The sequence below is a fragment of the Pogoniulus pusillus genome, chromosome 6 (assembly GCF_015220805.1).
Source record: "Pogoniulus pusillus isolate bPogPus1 chromosome 6, bPogPus1.pri, whole genome shotgun sequence".
In the NCBI taxonomy this organism is placed as follows: domain Eukaryota; kingdom Metazoa; phylum Chordata; class Aves; order Piciformes; family Lybiidae; genus Pogoniulus; species Pogoniulus pusillus.
The window spans coordinates 6,063,526-6,082,744 of NC_087269.1; the positions used below are offsets into that span (position 1 = coordinate 6,063,526).

The following is a 19,219-nucleotide window of genomic DNA, read 5'->3' on the forward strand; positions in this document are numbered from 1 at the left end:
TGCAATCTGATCAGGCATTAAGGCAAAGAGGGAAAGGGAAAGAAATAGATGGTGTGCGAATTACTATTGCACGGAACCTAGCAATTTCCAGAGGTTTGTAAGTGGGAGTTGTGTGAATTTACAGCCATGCTATGTTGTAAGGATTGTAATGAAACTGATTTCTGCATTTTGAAGACGAGCCCTTTTGCAAACACAATATTTGTAATCACTGTGTGAGCCTTCCTCCTCCTCCTTCCATAAGAGTAATAACAGAGCAGATCTGTGTGTGTGCTTTTATCACTGGGACTAACAAAAAGTAATTTCTAGAAGTTTTCTAACCGGGTGCTTGATATGGCAAAGATACATGAGAGGAAATAATAGTGCAAAATGTAATAAGTCTACCAGGTAAGCTGCTACTGGCGGTCCTGATTGATATGATTTTGAATGAAGGAATTATAAGGTGGGAGAATGGTGCACAAAAAAGTTTCCAAGAGGCTTGCGAGCCGCTGGCTGCGAGCAAAGAAGAGGGAGATGAGAGGTTTGGTCAGTCTGCATTGGTTTAGCCACGCTGGTACATGAGAAGAGGACGTCACACGCTGCGGTGTTTAGTCATGTATTTTTGGTAGGCAACTAAAATATGGATTCATGTCTGGGTTGACATGAATGGCAAAACTCTAACTAATTATGATCGTTTTCAGCCTCCCGGTTTACACAAGCAAGGAGAGATTCCGCTTGGCGTGACGTTCTGCAGCAAACATTAATACGCTCTATGTGTGGGTTTGCCCCTTTCTACCACCTCTTTAGTTGCAGAATCTGCATTGTATTTCTTCCGACATGTTGATTCTACCTAATGTTAAATGGTAATTGGCAGTAGTATAGGTGGGGAGAGAAACATTGTTATATTTTGTTCATTTTTCACACTTCAGCAGTTATCCCTTTCTCTCCCTGGCTCTGCGCTTATTAGTGTATGAAATGCAGGTGTGTGGGAAATGGCAAGCACACATTGACAGGTTATTTTGTTGGCCACTGCCTAATTAGTAGCATAGTGGATGCACCCTGCTAAGCTTTAGTGTGGTGCAGTAGAGCTGGTCTGTTCTAATTTCCTCACAGCTTTGATATTCAGCAAGAGATTGACGGTTCGCACAAAGAGCCAAAGCGCGACGGAGGCCTGCAGAAACAATGGCCCTTCTTGCTTGTAGACACCACAGATGTGAGAGAAAGCTGACTAAAAACAATTGGCTGACACTGTCTAATTGTCTCCAATGTCAGCATCATTAATGTTTTCCCATGTAAAAAGTAAAAGGCCAAGGTTGTATCCTCCCTTTATTTTGAGTCACATGATTATGTAACTTACTGCGATTCAGATTAAGTGTTAATTGTATTTGTGCAATAAAGAAACTGAAGCTACCTTGGGTTTAATGAATATGTACTTAATTAATTTTGACAGCCTTTATCTTTATTACCTATTGAATAATCACAATCAGAATTAATAACATTTATAGGCAATTAAAATTACAGCCTATTTAACGATAATATATGTTTACATCTTTTGCCGAGATACAAATTATGAATACTTATTAGCAAAGAAGTTGTTTGTCTGCCAGGAGGGTTTTCTTGCCTGTGTTAACAGCAACAAACAACAATAATCAGTTCAATGTGTAATAGTGCCTTTCACATCAGACAGTCTCCCAAAGCGCTGCACAAGGGCACATGAGAAAGGGCCTTGCAGAGTTTAAAGATAATCACTAAATGGCAAAAAAACTGTAGTGTGCCTGGGACAAACCCTTCAGATTTACATGTGGTAAGAGGAGTCTGACGACATCTGAGTGGTTCAAAAGCTTTATATTTTCTTGCAGAGCAAATAATAAGAATTAAAAGGGTCCATTGAGAGTGCAACATTAAACTCCTCGTTGAGACGGACTGCAGCTTCGCCAGCTACAGGCCAAAAGTATCTCCACTGATGCCAGCACGGCTGAAAATCTTTTAGCTCCGAGATCTCAGGTAGGAAACCTTATTGCCTGGTACTACAGAGGGCTAACAGACATGGCATCGATTCCACCAGTGCACACAAGAGTAGTCAGCTTGGTGTGAGGCACTGTAAATCACACAAATAAAGGTGCTGTGGAACCGTGAATCCCCTCTGCCACCATCCAAGAGCAGCAGAGTCAGCATAAATAAAAAGGATATGGACTGCTAATTGAAGGAAGAAGGATTTGCCTTGGGGTTTGGCAGGTATAACTTTAACCATCAAATACACCAGGGAGAAGCAGCCTGTGTGTTTGTCCACTCATGTTGCATACATCTGCACACACACACTCTCTGTGTTAGTCTGCATGAGTCATTTTACTCCACGAACACTCATCTTAACATGCTGCTATCCAGAGGATGGCAACTCTTTGTCCTTCCACACTGACATTGTCCTCAGATTGATGCACACACAACTTCCAGTAAGCAGTGAGACTTTGCATAACCCAGCATAGGAAAGCATTGAGTCTGACATATGTCTGACCTGTGAGAAATTACTATCACATCAGACCTGAACACCAGGAGATTTGGTTAAGTCCCCACGAAGCCAGGATTCAAAACATGCAGGCCCAGGCTTGCATGCTTAGCTTCAGTTTTGCATTCCCTTCCCAGCCCTTTGTACCCCTCAGAACCCTTCTTGGCTTTGCAGAGCAGTGTTTCTTCCACATGCTTGGCCCCAAACCATCAGGCACAGCCACCTGGAAAAGCTGTGTTAGCAGAGTGACACTGAATGCCTCCAATCCCAGTGCTGGAGGGGGCAAGGGTGCTGGCTGGTAGCTAGAGGACCAGGGCCATCTGTCTTCTCTCTGTATTCAAAGGTGTCTCATCTACCCCATCAGGTGGCTCCTTGTGGAAATTTCCAACATGGAGAGGTCTCCTAAAACTGATTAGAAAGGAAGTGCTCCTGGTCTAGGACTTGAGCTGACCCAGCTGAGGCCACCAAGCAATTCCTGGCTGTTAACTACACCTGCTGAGAGCCCTACCTCTATTTAAAGCAGCCCCACAGAAGGAAGTGGTTTGAATGAGTCTCTGGCTTGTATCCTGTGTGTCTGGCTGATGGGCTATTTTCTGCCTAACCCTTCATCACTGTGGTATGTACCTTGATTTCAGCTTTGTTGTTAACCATTGGACTGGCTTGTTGTACCTTACTTATTCTTTTGTGCTCTGTGTTATTTCACATAGGTCTGGGTTTGGTTTTGTCTGAAAATAAACCCTTTAGGAAATCTCAGCTATTGACTTCCATGAGGCCTTGTAGAAGCAAACTGCAGGGTACACAGGCAGCCCCTGGTGTGCTGAAAAGGACTGGAGAATTGGATGGACTCTCCCTTCTGAGCAGAGGTCCTGAGCAGGCAGTGCCTTTCTGAGACCCAAACATAAGAACAAAAGATGGAGCCTGTACTTGGTGCAATAAGGTTTCTAATAACCATGAGTGTTTGAGCACTTAAATCAAGCTTGAACACCTCCTGCTCAAAGTTTACTAGCCATGTCAGCTGCCATGTCTGTGTAGAGTTAATGGAAGAAGTTGCACTACGTTGACTGTTAAGAAAGCAATTAATTGTGAGGTGTAAAGGAGGAGAGGAGCACAGCAAGTGAGTTTGGGAAATGGAGAGCCTTTGATTCAGGGAGACTAACAGAGTTCTGGTTGCTCACCCTACCAAAATGAGTGTGAAAAAGAGGGAATTACTACTCTTTACCAGTATATAGGTAAAAGCCCTGAAGGAGAAAAGCTGTAAGGTAAGGTTGATGTTATGAATAGGTAGATAGATGTTATCTAGCCTCTGGTTTAGTATCAGAGTAGTCTTGCAGATTGAGTGTGAGTAGTGCCTACCTGGCCCTAAAAGGGAGCTTATGGTATGAAAAGTGTTTCATGAGGTGATGGATGCAGCTAAACAGCACATCCCAGATATTCTCTACTGGCTCAAGTTCCCTGAGATTCAGAAGATCTCTTCTGGGTCATGCCAGAGGTGGCTGTGTACAAAGGGCCTTGGCATGTGAGAAAAAAAGAATGGCCCTCCTGTCCTGACTTTGGAATTTGGATTGTAAAGGTAAACCGAGGCTTAGAGAGATAAAAGCTATCTGCATTAATTCAGATCTCTGAAGAAATGTATCCTGACATTCATGAGGCTTAAGTACAGTAACATATTTGAGAGCCCCTTACCAACCATTTATAAACTAGACTTAAAACTGACTCCATGGTAAGACTCCTGTCAACTCGCATCCTGTGCAGGGGGACAGCAACCAACCAGTTACTGCTGGAAATTGACAACCCCCTAAACAATGCATAGCTACTGTGCATGAAATCATTATTTTAACTTACAAAATCAATATGGGATTGTTAGGCTATTCATTAAGCTGTGGAGTGTGTGAACAGCAGTTTCACAGCCCTGACTGCCTGCTGCATTCTCTTCAATTCAAATGTGAGATGCACCTCTTTAATCCCATAAATCATCAACTTTGATGCACTTCAGGCATTGGCATAAGGCAGTGAATCACTCATCCTTTATGCAGCTGCGTGCTCTTACATCATCTTCTCTGACCTTAGGAAAGTGTACTTGGTTGTGTCTAAGATAATTGAGAGCTCAAAATCAGGTTGTTTCAATCGGGGGTCGAACATTAACCTTCTTCACACTGCAAAGCAGGTGCAAGGAGGCTGCGCAACTCGCATAGCTACTCAGAAAGTGCAAAACAGGAGCAGATGCTGTCTGTAGCAGAAAGTGACCCAGGAGTCTAGGGATATGTCAGACTTCAGATGGAATGATGGCCAAAGGTGAGACCTTGTGGATTGTTTCACAAATGATTGTTTTCTGGGACTTCATTTCCTGTTTTGAAGGTGGAAGAGTTCAGTCATAGCCACATGGTTAATTTTCAGTTATTGGCTGTGTGGCTGCTTTCCTTTACGTGTCAAACAGTATAATGTACTGCAGGCTGAGCAAGCCTACAAATGAAAATACAATATCTGGAGGAGCTCAGGCAGTGCCCTTGCATTAGTAAATAAATGATGACACAACATTCCTACTAAATGGAAGCATTTGTTGTGCAGACCAGTGATGAGAGTCAGAACTTGTCATATGCCACAAATGCTCACCCGTGTGGAGAGATGTGTCTTGCTGCCCAGCCATGGGGCATCCCTACCCTTCCTGGAGCTTGTCACCACACCTTCCTGCATGTGAAATGAAGTGGGACCTGTAGCACAAATGCAGTGGTTGGAGCATGACTGTGGGAGATGGCTCATTGAGTAGAGCTGCACAGCTGTGCTACCTCAGGCAATTCTTGCTGCTGAAGACACTGCAAAAGATGCAGACTTAAAAACATCCTTTTATCAACTATCATTTACCTCAGTACACATCTGCATTAACAGCTATGATGTGTAAGCTTGGTTTTCCTCTCTTCAGCTCTTAGCAATACATGGCTTTGCAACTTCCAGAGCATTTTCTGGAATATGGTATAGTAAGAAATGTGCTATTGATGGAATTGTTTGAGGTTCTGCACTTATTTTCCTGACACGTGTTCAGTGGCTGCACAACACACCCTATTAGAGTCATAGTTGCCAATAAAAGGACAGAAGGTGAGCACCTTGCGGGGGGGGAGGGGAGAGGAAGGGGAAAAAAGTAATCATAGAATGGTTTCAGGTAGAAGGGACCTCAAAGATCATTCAGTTCCAACCCCCTGTCATAGGCAGGGACAACTCCCACTAGAACAGGTCGCTCAAAGTCTCATCCAGCCCGGCCTTGAATACCTCCAGGGAGGGAGCAGCCACAACATCCCCAGGCAACCTCTTACAGTGTTTCACCACCCTCAGAAAGAACTTCTCCTTAACATCCAGTTTAAACCCATTACTCCTCGTCCTTTCATTACAAGACCTTGTAAGTAGTCCCTCCCCAGCCCTCCTGTAGGTCCCCTTCAGATACTGGAAGGCCACTACAAGATCTCCTCAAGGCCTTCTCTTCTCCAGGCTGAAAAGCCCCAAGTCTCATAGCCTGTCCTCATAACTGAGCTGCTCCAATCCTCTGAGGATCTTTGAGGCCCTCCTCTGGACTCACTCCAACAGTTTAATGTCCTCATTCTGTTGAGGGCTCAGTTTTATTTCTGCAGTATACTTCTCTCCCCTTTAGCATAAGACATTTTGAAGAAGTCTTCATGTAGCAGTGCCTTTATCTTCTTTGGGAGGCTCTGAACTCTAGATGTTGCTACAGGATACAGGATCCCTTTGCCCAGCTTGGAGCTTCTGCACCTATTAAATCTTACCTTTCCTCTTAGAGAGTTGGGACCTTTACAGTGTACAGATTATATAGCATTGACACACTTTAAGGCAGGTTTCAAATGGCAACCCTTTGCAAGTAATCTCCTTACCCTTCTTCAGTGCCTGTTTTCTCTTAGTGGTCTGAGTTTCCATCTAAATGCATTTTGTCTAACTGAATGAAAGGGGTTTTAAATAAACAGTCCTATTTCATCCATTGCTACAGTGCCCATTGGAGAGATCAATAAATGATGCAAATCTCACTAGAAACAAGGAGGCCAAGGAGAAAAAAATGTGGATGAGTTTAGTAGTGTTGTTCACTCAGCTAATGGTAGTCTGCAGTAATGTAGGCAAGAACAACAGTATTGATGTGTAATCCATTACCAGCCAAGGTTTTAGCTTTGTTGCAGGGCCTTGTTTTCACTTTTTAAGATTTCCTGGTGGCTTTTAATACTTTACATCCTCATTAAGAATTTTGAAAGCACAGATTCTTGCTTACATGTAAAATACTTCCCCAGCACTATGATGAAGCACAGCCACTTGCTAATGGATTTCTGAATGCCATTTACATGATAATATTTTTACAAGACCCCTCTCTTGCTCTATTATTACATTTGCTTTTGTAAGATGCTTAAGACTGCTCATCATGTACTTTAGGTCCTCTAAATATTATTCCTGTTTACCCTTACAGAAGAGAGTTAGTGTTTGATTTATATAAGAATAAAGCCATAATCCAGTTTGCATTTGGCAGCTAAGTGCATTTATGCAGCACCTAGATTTATTCCCATGATGAATAATAATCGGTCATCTGCTTCCATGGGTCTCCTGCTTGGACCTCTTTATTGTTCTGGAGGCCTTGGTACAGAAAATGTCCTTTAATGAGCCACACTATAGGCCTGACCATGAATATTTCCCAGGGCTGCTTTGCTCCAGCCCTGGCGCAATCCCAAGTGCAACTCCAGGCTGAGTGGTGAATGGCTGAGAGCAGCCCTGAGGAAAAGGACCTGGGGGTCTGGGGTGATGAAAAGCTCAACATGAGCCTGCAGTGAGTGCAGCCTGGACAGCAACCCTGTGCTGGGGAGCAGCAGGGCAAGGGAGGGGATTCTGCCCCTTTACTCTGCTCTCCTCAGACCCCACCTGGAGTACTGTGTGCAGTTCTGGAGCCTCCAACACAAGGACATGGAACTGTTGCACTGAATCCAGAGGAGGCCACCAAGATGCTGAGAGGGCTGCAGCAGCTCTGCTATGAGGACAGTCTATGACAGTTGGGCCTCTTCAGCCTGGAGGAGAGAAGGCTTTGAGAAGACCTTGTAGTGGCCTTCCAGTATCTAAAAGGGGCCTACAGGAGGGCTGGGGAGGGTCTATATTTATGAGGTCTTGTAATGACAGGATGAGGAGTAATGGATTTAAAATGGCAGAGGAGAGATTCAAACTAGATGTTAGGAAGAAGTTCTTTCCAGTGAGGGTGCTGCGACACTGGCACAGGTTGCCCAGGGAGGTTGTGGCTGCTTTCTGCCTGGAGGTGTTCAAGCCCAGATGAGACCTTGAGCAACCTGTTCTAGTGGGAATTGTCCCTACCTATGGCAGGGGGGTGGAACTGGATGATCTTCGAGGTGCCTTGCAACCTAAACCAATCTGTGATTCTTCAGGCAGCCCTTGGGAAGGGGGCAAAGAGTCCAGACCTCCCTGATCTATGCAATGGCCAGGAGATGAGAACAACTCCACCATCACTGTTGGTGACTTGGCAAAGAGATGTTTGACAAATTCTTGATGGCTCTTCTCAGGTGTCCACTACCCCTTTCTTCACTTGAAACTGCCATTGGACTTGATGATCTCAAAGGTCTTTTCCACCTTGGTTAATTCTGTGATTCTGTACTAGTTTCTCTCCTGGTCTATATCGAAGTGGGAAGGCAATGGCTCTGGTTACAACACCAACCATTTGTCAGTAGGTTCTGTCCTCTACTGCAGTCATTTTCCTTGACTTAGTTTCATGGAAGGTAAGGTTGACTTTCATTCCCTGGATCTAGCTCTCCAAGTTTATGTCAACAGAGATGCACTTGTACCTCAAGTAAGAATAATCTCTAATGAAGGTGGCTTCTGGCTGCCCAGAATACTGAGTGATCCTGTGAGGAATGACTGTTGTGAATATCAGCAATGTAATACAGAGTATTATTACAGAGCTTTCAAGATGCATTTGTACTGGAGTTTTTCAGTTCTTCTGGCCCTAGTATGTCAGTAAGCTGAGACATAGGCTTAGGATTTTTTGGCAGTAGGTAGAAATCAAGGAAAGAAAAGCAATTCATGAGCTTGACTGTTGTATTCTGTCTTAATGTGTCTTTTAACTGATCTGTCAGAAATATGTCAGAGCTATTAATCCTGAAAATCTTTCAGTTTGTCTGTATGATCTGTGCTGATAGCTCTGCTCTCTTGGAGCACTGATAACAGTGTTTTATAGAATTCCTGCATGGTTAAATGGAGATGCTATCCTTATGAGGGGGATGAATCCCACATGCTGAACGTGCCAAAGCAAGGACAAAAGGCTCAATGCCTTGAGCCCAAGGGCTGCTGATAGGCAAAAGGAAACAGAACAACAGCAGAAGAAGCTGTCTGAAGACAGCACTGGTAGCACTTCCTTTCTACCAGTCTATCTGTTGAAGCTCACCCTTTCTGTCAGGATCTAGTGAGGATGGAGAGACTTAACTGATATACTGTCTCCAGGAGCTTTCATGACAGCTAGGATGAGGAGCATGGGGTTTAGCTAGAGCTGGTTAGGTGTCACTGCAATTCAAACGAATACACCAAGCAATTGAAGAGCCCTGTCCCAGCTTCAAAAGGTGAGTGGTAGAGCAGACTGAACCTGGAACCTGAAGGTGTCTGGAAAATACCTGATCAGTGCAAGATTTTCAGTCTACTGAGCAGGTGAGATAACTAAAGAGGGCAGAAAGGCAGGGGGAGACAAAGTACACACTAGATGATTGATTCTTCCTGTGTGCCACTTAGTAGAAATTGCCCACTTAGTAGAAATCTCATTTTCTACTATGATTTGATTTGGTCTTTTGTTTGTTGGATATTCCCTTCCTGCTTCCCATCTTCATATTTTTCTGCCCTACCTATAGTACTTGGCTATTTGTAGGCCATTTGAAACTTGATGTAGTTCCACTGGGAGGCAGCTGACTTGATCAGAGAGCTGGAAAGTGCTGGGTATTGTGAAGATGTTTTCCTCCTGTGTTCTTGATAGGAGGCTGATTTTTCTGATGTTTGACAAAATTTGGTTCTTATCTGGAACTTGCTAAGACATTTAAAAGGCATTACTGAGATGCAAACTGTCCATATCTGAGACACAAGCAAACAGTAGAATGTTAGAAGCACTAAAGCTGAAAGTGTGGGTGGCTTTTAGTAGCTCTGGATGTGCAGGAATGTATTCTAGTGAGACAGCATAAGAGGAGATTGAAATACAAACTGTTCATCTTTTAGGCTGCCAGTTTGGAGTGGGTCCAGCTTTACTTGCTGTTGTAAATAGCCTGTAGGAAGAGACAGGAAAGTATTAGCATCTGTCAGCAGTACTAAGTTTTATGAGTTGAGGATGGAACAATTTATAGTGGTTTTTGACTGTAGTCTGTTTTCTTCAGCAGGAAGAGTAAGAATAGAGACCAAATTACCATCTCTGCATGCCAAGGACTTTATCAGGCCCAGATGGGCTTCAGGCTCATTACTAACTCTGCTTATACCAGAGCTGGAACTGGAGATCTAGTAGACCTGTGGCATCAGCTCCCCCCAAGGCAGGCAGCGACTTTCATTTCCATGAGCCACCTTTGTTTCCAGGATCTTCCTGCCAGCTGATTTGGGTGCAGAATATGCCCTTACTTCCATAGAACATAACTGACTCCTTTATAAAAGTCAAATCAAAATGGCAGGGCAGAACAGGCTGTTCAGACAAGCTAGGCAAGCTGGCCCACGTCCCACGCAATACACAATTGCCTGTGTTTTTCACTAACCACACCAGAATGCTGCCTTTACCAGTTTAATAAGCACATGCTAGTTAAACAGACATAATTCTTGAGGCACTGTAGGAAGTAAAAATGTAGAAGTTGTTGTTTTATTGGTTTTTTTTATTATTTTTTCCCAAGCATTTGTTCCAAAGAAATCTGCTGCTCAACAAAGACTGCCTGTTCTTGGCTCTTCTGCCTCCTCCGGAGCAGCTCAGAGGCACGTGTATGTGTTTGGCAGAGATGAGAGTGGTTGATTCAAAAAGCTGGTGTGGCTGTAGGTCAGTTCATTCTGTGTGGGACCCAAAGCCAGGATGGGAGATGCTGATGGGGCTTTTGGTTTGGTTTTGTTTTGCTACAAAGCCATGCTATTACCTATTTCAACAGCCAGACTGTAAACATTCTGGAAATGGTGGTATCGTACAAACCACAGGGATGACTTTCCTGCCTCATTGGTCTCGCCTAAGCAGTGCCATAGGCATGGGCAACCTGATTTTAGGCACTGGAATGAGCTGCCCAGGTGGTTGTGTCACCCAGCCTGGATGTGTTTAAGGGTCGTTTGGATGTGGTGTTTAGGGATATGGTTTAAGGTGAATCCTGCAGGTTAGACTTGGTGATCCTGAGTGGCTTTTCCAATCTGAAAGTTTCTGTGATTTCAGTGACAGCAGAGACAGAAGCTTGGAGCTGCTTGGACTTGTAGCTGTAATCCTGTCGTGAGACAGGAATGTGCGTTATGGCAGCCTGGGCTAATAGCAGGGTTAACACTTCCTTCATGGCATTCCCCTTTCTCTTCCTTCCTCCAGCACCTGCTGCTGTCAATTCCTGCTCCGGTGAAGAACTGCCAAGATTAGAGCTTTTGTTTAGAGCACTCAAACTCACATATTTCCTTTGCAAAGTTCAGCACTACCCTCCAAAGGGTAGTAATTTTGTGTTTGTCTTATAATACCACCTAGAGGCCTTAGCTGACTTCAGGTTGATAAACACTCAGCTTTATTTTTTTTTTCCCCTGAAAATCACAGTCTTTAAGGCTTTTCTTTCACTGGATGCTCCAGAAATGAAAACTTTGCAAACATTCTGGTCCAGATGCAAATTACTTCTGAAATAACAGCAACACAGCTCTTGCACCACTCTTCCTGCATGGTTCAGAATCAAAGACTTTGGGAAGTCCATCTGCCCAAATACTAAGTTTGAGGGGGAATAACAGGCACCAGCAGCACAGGTTAGGGGCTGCCCTGCTGAAAAACAGCTCCGTGGAGAAAGATCTTGGAGTGCTGCTGGACAGCAAGTTCTGCATGGGCCAGCAATGTGCCCTTGTGGCCGAGAGAGCAAATCACGGAATCATAGAATCAACCAGGTTGGAAGAGACCTCCAAGATCATCCAGTTCAACCTAGCACCCAGCCCTATCCACTCAACTAGACCACGGCACTAAACGCCCCATCCCGTCTTTTCTTGGACACCTCCAGGGATGGTGACTCCACCACCTCCCTGGGCAGCCCATTCCACTGCCAATCACTCTGGGAAGAACTTCCTCCTAACATCCAGCCTAGACCTCCTCTGGCACAAATTGAGACTGTGTCCCCTTGTTCTGTTGCTGGTTGCCTGGCAGAAGAGACCAACCCCCACCTGGCTACAACCTCCCTTCAAGTAGTTGTAGACAGCAATGAGGTCACCCCTGAACCTCCTCTTCTCTAGGCTAAACAACCCCAGATCCCTCAGCCTCTCCTCATAGGAAGGCATCCTGGCTGAATCTTGGAGATCTCTTCTGACCTGGCTGATTCTGTGCTTCTCTGACTTGTATGTGACACTAGCCCTGCTTTGCAGTTAGTCCGGACCCTTTTACAGCAGGTACAGAAGTGGTTTGATTCCCACACATTCATATATAAATCAACAGGGCTGTTACCTTTGTAGGGAGTACCCCAAAATGAGTCAATTACAGGTTTTAAAACATGCTGTTCTACGGCCTTCTAATTGAGGGCAGCCTTCTTTAAAGACACACTTGCATGCACCACCCACCAACCAAACCTTTTCCAGTGCCTGCAGCCGTTAACATTACACATGAGATCATTCACCGCATGGTTTAAAGACTGTTGTTCAGCTGCCCTTAGCATCAGCAAAGTTTCTTTACTTGCAATGTGGCTTTTTAAGATCAAAGTGAATCTATTCTGTGTGAACTTCCCTATAGGATTTCAGCTCAGGAATGCACAAGCAGGATTATTATTCTGGTTTTAAAAGCATTTCAGATGGTTTCTCTGCACTTTCTTTAGGTGGTGCAGAGCAGTCTGATCTCTTCTAGCACCTTTTCTCTAACATTTTGTCAAGTGCTGCTGAATGCAGCCTGGGATGATTCAGAGTTTAGCACTTGTTCCTTTACCTGTGGAGGTGCAGGAGCAGTGGGAAAGGCAGCCTCAGGAAGCTATAATGAGTGGTGCAGTGGGCAGCACAGGCAGCATCAGTGGCAACCCTCAGTTTTGCCAGTGGGATGTGGGATGGCAAATACACAGGGACACATGCAAAGGATATTGGTTGAATGTCTGATCCCCAGAGTGTGCTCACTCTTTTTCCCCAGAACTGAAATAACAGGCTCAGAAATACTGCTAGGGTCACATTTTGCATATGGATTTTCTCTAAGTGTTCTCATATTATCAGGAGATGCTTTGTACTGCCAATGCAAATTATATATCAACCTTTCTCCAGGATCAGGAGGAGAAAATAACAGAATAAGGCATTGAGTTGTTTGGTTTGGCTTCTAGTGTGATGTGTAAGTGGCTACCATAGCAATGGGATGCAGATTTTAATATTTCTTGTTGTTTAACAGATAATCAATGATGGCTGTTGCTGTTTCCACATACAAGGCAGTGTAGGAAGCTGATGAAAGTAGAAGGAGACATCTTAGATGATGATGGCAGTGGAAAGCTCTGCTGTAAACACTAAGCTTAGATGCTCAAAGTCACTTGAGCCTTGCTTAGGTAACAGCTTTTCAGTCCCTGTGGAGCAGGGATGTGGCTCAGGGGCCGCAGCTGCAAGTCTGAATGAGAGTGAAGTCAAAAGTACCCAGCACAAATCAGATCACAAGCATCTCATTTGGAGTTTCTCATCTGAGTGCATTTGATGGGGAATAATGCAAGATGGCTATGCAGAAGCTGCAATGGCACTGCTACGCTATTCACATGAGTGGCTTGCAGAATTTCTTGGCTCCTTTCTGCCTTTTGTCCTTGGGAATAGTGTTCTCAATTAACCTTTTGGTTTATTAATGCTCATCATTACCTAAATTGCTTTTTGTCTTTCAGTTATCCCTGCCTCCTCTTGTGGGCGGTGTTCATAGGGACGTCTTCCAGGGAGAGGAAAATGAGTAACCCTTTGTTCGCCTTTCCATCTTCTCTTGATTTTAATAAGACATGAAGGCAAAAATCTGAGACATCTGCTGTTTCTTTCAGCCATTTCCACAGAGACATTAGATAGCATTTCAAGCACTCAGCTGACAAAACAACTCACCTTGTGAGAACACTCTGATTGTTGCATTGCTATGTAGGGAATATATTTTTTTCTCTGAGACTTCCTCCATTTTTTTACATCGAACCTGTATTTTTACACAGTTTTATGGTATTTTAAGTATCTTAAGGGGTCCTACAAGAAAGCTGGGGAGGGACTTTTTAGGCTGTCAGGTAGTGATAGGATTGGGGAGAATAGAACAAAGCTAGAAATGGGTGGATTCAGACTGGATGTTAGGAAGAAGTTCTTCAGCATGAGGGTGGTGAGAGCCTGGAACAGGTTGCCCAGGGAGGTGGTGGAAGCCTCAGCCCTGGAGGTGTTTAAGGCCAGGCTGGATGAGGCTCTAGACAGCCTGATGTAGTGTGAGGTGTCCCTGCCCATGTCAGGGAGGTTGGAACTAGATAATCCTTGTGATCCCTTCCAATCCTGATTTATTCTATGATTTTATTATAGATAAGTAACACTATGCTTGATGTTTGGAATGCTGTGCTAGTTTGAGCCTAGCTGGGATAATTTTGTGAGAAGAATCAGACTATATGCTGTGAAAAGGAAACAATGGTGATGTCTACTTCGCTCATAGGCTTGCTGACTTGTATGAAAACAAGAACACAAACATAGACAACAGAGTTGCTTTTGGGCATGCACTTCTCTCTCTAACCTGCTGTCTGTGTGTCTAATCCCTCTGCTTCCTAACTCCTCCTGTCCCTTTCTCCAAGCTCACCTTGAATGTAAGACAACTTACCTTGAATGTAAGGCAATGTCTAGAATAAGATAGAGGGGTGGAAAGGAGGTGGAAAGGTGGTCAGGAGCTCCTTCTGGGGACTGTGGTTTCTGTTGTGTTTATTACTTTTATCTTGTCTAATTCTGTATATAGCTATATATATTGTAAATATCTGCTTGTGTATTGTGCTAAGCTGTAAATATAGCTCTATTCTTTAATTTCCAGATAGGCTGAGTCTAGTCTGGGTGATTTCATAAGGGGGGGTGGGGGGGAAGGTAACACCTACACCATCACTAATGAGAAGGAAGTTAGTTAAAAAAAAATAACTATTCCTCTGACTAGACCCAAAGATGTGGCCCATGGCTGATTTGCCATCTACTTTAACATGCTTTAATTTAGAATCAGTACACAAATAAAATGTACTGACAGAGTAAGAATATGATATATACTACTTCTGTGACACAAATACTATATTTTCTTATCCAAGGAGTAGAGCAAACTTCAGCTGGTTAAGAAGGGATGAACCAAGACTAATTTTGAAGTCATGCTGGTTACTGAAAACTAATTTCACTGTGGCAAGTAGGACTTTGACTCTCAGTGTTCACTCTAAGCAGTTGGAAAGACACAGTGGAGTGATTTGTTGGTTAAAACACTTCATGAAAGCCTGGCTGATCACTGCCGGGTGCACTTCCCCATGAGACCCTTCTTCATTTTAACTGTCTGCAATTCTTGGTTTCAGACTCTAGTGGGAAATCAGAACCGCCTCTTACTGCACATTAAAACAAACAAAAGCAACAACATCAACAAAAAAACCCAAACATGTAACACTGAGAAGTTACAGAGCAAACTCTGGCTCCAAGCAACCCATGCAGCGAGCCCACTGGGGTGGTCAAAAACTTGGAGCAATGAGTTGGTCTGTGGAGGCTCCAGTAGCAGTGAATCCTCTTAAATGTTAACAAATGCTTTGGGCCAAATTCAGTTCCAGTAAGACTCCAATGTGAACAGTTTCCTTTCTCTCCTGAACAGCCTTTTATGAACTTCTTGGGAATGTCTAGTGCAAGGCTCATTTAGGCAATTTCTTTAACTGTTTCTAGTATTGCCAGTGAGAGTGCTCAAGTGAGCTGTAGGAGCTGACCTGTGGTACAGCAGGTCAGTGAAATGAAGAATGCTGCAAAGGATGTATTTGGTACGTGGCAATGAACGCTTGGGCAAGGGAGATAGAATTTGTTTGATGTTTCTGTGGAAGTAAATTTGCTTACTCCTTGGTCACTTCACCTTGAGTACTGTGTCCAGTTTTGGGCCCCTCAATTCAAGAAAGATGTTGAGGTGCTGGAACATGTCCAGAGAAGGGCAACAAAGCTGGTGAGGGGCCTGGAGCACAAATCCTATGAGGAGAGGTTGAGGGAGCTGGGCCTCTTTAGCCTGGAGAAAAGGAGGCTCAGGGGTGATCTTATTACTGTCTACAACTACCTGAAGGGGCATTGTAGCCAGGTGGGGGGTGGCCTCTTCTCCCAGGTAACCAGCAATAGAACAAGGGGACACAGTCTCAAGTTGTGCCAGGGTAGGTATAGGCTGGATATTAGGAAGAAGTTCTTTACAGAGAGAGTGATTTCCCATTGGAATGGGCTGCTCAGGGAGGTGGTGGAGGCACCGTCCCTGGGGGTCTTCAAGAAAAGACTGGCTGAGGCACTTAGTGCCATGGTCTAGTTGATTGGTTAGGGCTGGGTGCTAGGTTGGACTGGATGATCTTGGAGGTGTCTTCCAACCTGGCTGATTCTATGTGAAATGCTGGTTAACCCAATGAGAAACTTTATGGCAACTTAGAGCTTTGTTCTTACCCTTAAATTCTTAGAGCCCTATTTTATGCTGGCCTGGATTTATAGAGTGGCTCCACAGCATATAACATTGTCATGATTTTTTTTTCCCCAGCAAAATACCTGGCATAATTACCTTAGTATAGCAAGTGTGGTCAAGTGGTGTAACACAATCCAACACCACCTAAAGAATGCATGTGACAGCTTTGTTTTGCAAGAAGGGAGTAGAAGGGCTTGTTGGAAAGAGAGTCCAAATACCCTTTAATTCAAGGAACTAGCATCTGACCCTAATTATGTAGTGAAAAGGGAGGTAGTACAAGCACCAGAAAATGGACAAACCTGCAACAAGAACAAAAGCATCAACTACTGTATGCAAAGTTCAACTGAGAGACAGACAGAGTGGCTCCAGTTGCACATAAATACTTGATGGAAAGTGTGTTGAGAAAGCAGGGCAATGGGTTATTCCTCATAAGCTGCAAAATTACTTAACATAAATGAAATGAATTGCCCTTCCTGTAGAAATTAATTATGAAGACAACTTTACAGAGCAGCACAATAAAGATGTAGGCAAAATAAGAGTGGCATTGAATTTGAAAGCTATGCATAATGAATAGTCTATTAACATGCCTATGAGCAGTACCAAGAGACCTTGACTGTTGCATAGTAACATACCTAAGTTTGTAACTAACTGATGCTGTTATTGAGTTTGACACCATGTTAGTTGTTTATCAAAGAACAAGGTCTAACCCAGCTCTATGAGCTTCAGGAAAACCTTACCAAGGAGTAACTTTTTGCATTCAGTGGCACTTTGTTAGCTTTCATTGTGCCCTTAAGGAAACTTAACATTTCTCCCATGATAAACACCTGTCCACACCAAAATCTGATTGCCAAGGAAATCTGAAACCATGGAAATTAATTTGGGAACTGTAAGAAGACTGTGAGCTCTTTTGCTGTAGAGCTGTTACTGGCAGAGCTACTCCAGACTTTGTGGGTTTATTGACTCAGGTCACTGGTGTGACACTGACAACAAAGAGACATATTACAACTGCTTTAAAGAAGTGATGTGGTGGGGTTGTCAGTGGCTTGTTCATCTCCTCAAACATGACAAAACAACCCTCAGATACTCTGAGCTAACACAGGAATGCAGGTTTTTTTAGAAGGAACAGGATGCATTAAACAAGACACCCACTTTACAGAATCACAGAACTTTAGAGGTTGGAAGGGACCTCCAGAGATCATCAAGGCCAACTTCTCTGCCAAAGCAGTATCCCCTAGGGTAGTTCCCACAGGAACACATCCAGGTAGGTTTGGAAAGTCTCCAGAGAAGGAGACTCCACAATCTCTCTGGGCAGCCTGTTCCAGGGCTCTGTCACCCTCACTGTAAAGAAGTTTGTCCTCATGTTGAGGTGAAACCACCTCTGTTCCTCTTTGTAGCTGTTGCTCCTTGTCTTACTGCTGCTGACCACTGAAAAGAGATTGGCCCCAGCCACTTGAAACCCACCCCTCAGATATTTGTACACATTGATCAGATCTTCTCTAAGTTTTCCCTTTATCCAAAGACCTACAGAATAAACCACAGTAGAACCTTAGAGGAGCATATATAAGCCACTGCAACAGCTGGTCAAGCAGAGTGTGCCCAGTGTGATACTGGTGAAAGGAGGTCCCTTACCTCAGGAAAGTGGTCTCAAGAACAAGTCAGTTTCTAGTTTTCCAAGAGCATGATGTTTATTCCTGCCAGGCTGGAAGAAAAAGAGAGCTCATATTTTACTTGTACTGAGTCACTCCTGAGCTATTTGCTAACTACAAATATATGTCCTTGCATGTGTTGGCAGGTGTTCACATCTCACCAGGTGAAACCCACCACCTGTCTGTGCTTGCAGACAGAGGAAGCACCTATGTCAACCAAATTATATGAGGTGAGCATCCATAAAGTAGGATGTACTGCTATGAAGGGTGGGCAGATATAATTTCCCTAGTTATACTTGGTACTTAGAAACTTAGAATCAGTCAGGGTTGGAAGGGACCACAAGGATGAATCTTCTAGTTCCAACCCCTCTGCCATGGGCAGGAACACCTCACGCTAGATCAGGCTGTCTAGTGCCTCTTCCAGCCTGGCCCTAAACACAATAGCACAATGTCCACCTGGACACCTGAGACAAATGGCATCCTTCAGGGGTCAGTGCTGGGCCCACTGCTGTTTAACATCGTTGTCAGTGATATGGACAGAGGAATCAAGTGCATCCTCAGAAAGTCTGCACATGACACCAAGCTGTGTGACACAGTCGACCTGCTAGAGGGCAGGGATCCATCCAGAGGGACCTGGACGGGCTGGAGAGGTGGGGTCAGCCCAAACTCATGACACTCAACAAGGCCAAGTGTAAGGTCCTGCACCTGGGTCAGTGCAAACTCAAGCATAACTCCAGGCCGGGTGGTGAATGGCTGAGAGCAGCCCTGAGGAAAAGAACCTGGGGGTCTGGGGTGATGAAAAGCTCAACATGAACTGGCAGTGTGCACACAGCCCAAACAGCAACTGTGTGCTGGGCTGCAGCAAGAGCAGCATGGCCAGCAGGGCAAGGGAGGGGATTCTGCCCCTCAAACCCCGTCTGGAGTACTGTGTACAGTTCTGGAGCCCCCAACTGAAGGAGGACATGAATCATTGGAGGGAGTCCAGAGGAGGCCATGAAGATGATCACAGAGCTGCAGCAGCTCTGCTATAAGGACAGGCTGAGAGAGCTGGGGCTCTGCAGCCTGGAGAAGAGGTAGCCTCAAGGAGACATTATAGTGGCCTTCCAGTGTCTGAGGGAGACCTACAGGAAGGCTGGGGAGGGACTATTTACAATGATGGGACAAGGGGTAGTGGGTTTAAACTGGCAGAGGGGAGATTTAAACTGGATGTTAGGAAGAAGTTCTTTCCAGTGAGGGTGGTGAGACACTGGCACAGGTTGCCTAGGGAGGTTGTGGCTGCTC

General features: G+C 44.4%; 1 protein-coding gene across 4 annotated transcripts in view; it reads left to right on the forward strand.

The window, feature by feature from the left end:
* Positions 1–3,028: 3,028 nt before the first annotated feature.
* SHTN1 (shootin 1) overlaps positions 3,029–19,219 on the forward strand; it is a 99,855-nt gene continuing 83,664 nt past the window's right edge. For 3 of the 4 annotated variants that reach the window (XM_064144297.1, XM_064144298.1, XM_064144301.1), the window contains exons 1-2: positions 3,029–3,095; positions 18,085–18,168. The gene's annotated coding sequence lies outside the window, so the exon portion shown is untranslated. The remainder of the gene's footprint in view (positions 3,096–18,084; positions 18,169–19,219) is intronic. The other variant, XM_064144299.1, reaches the window with a different exon arrangement.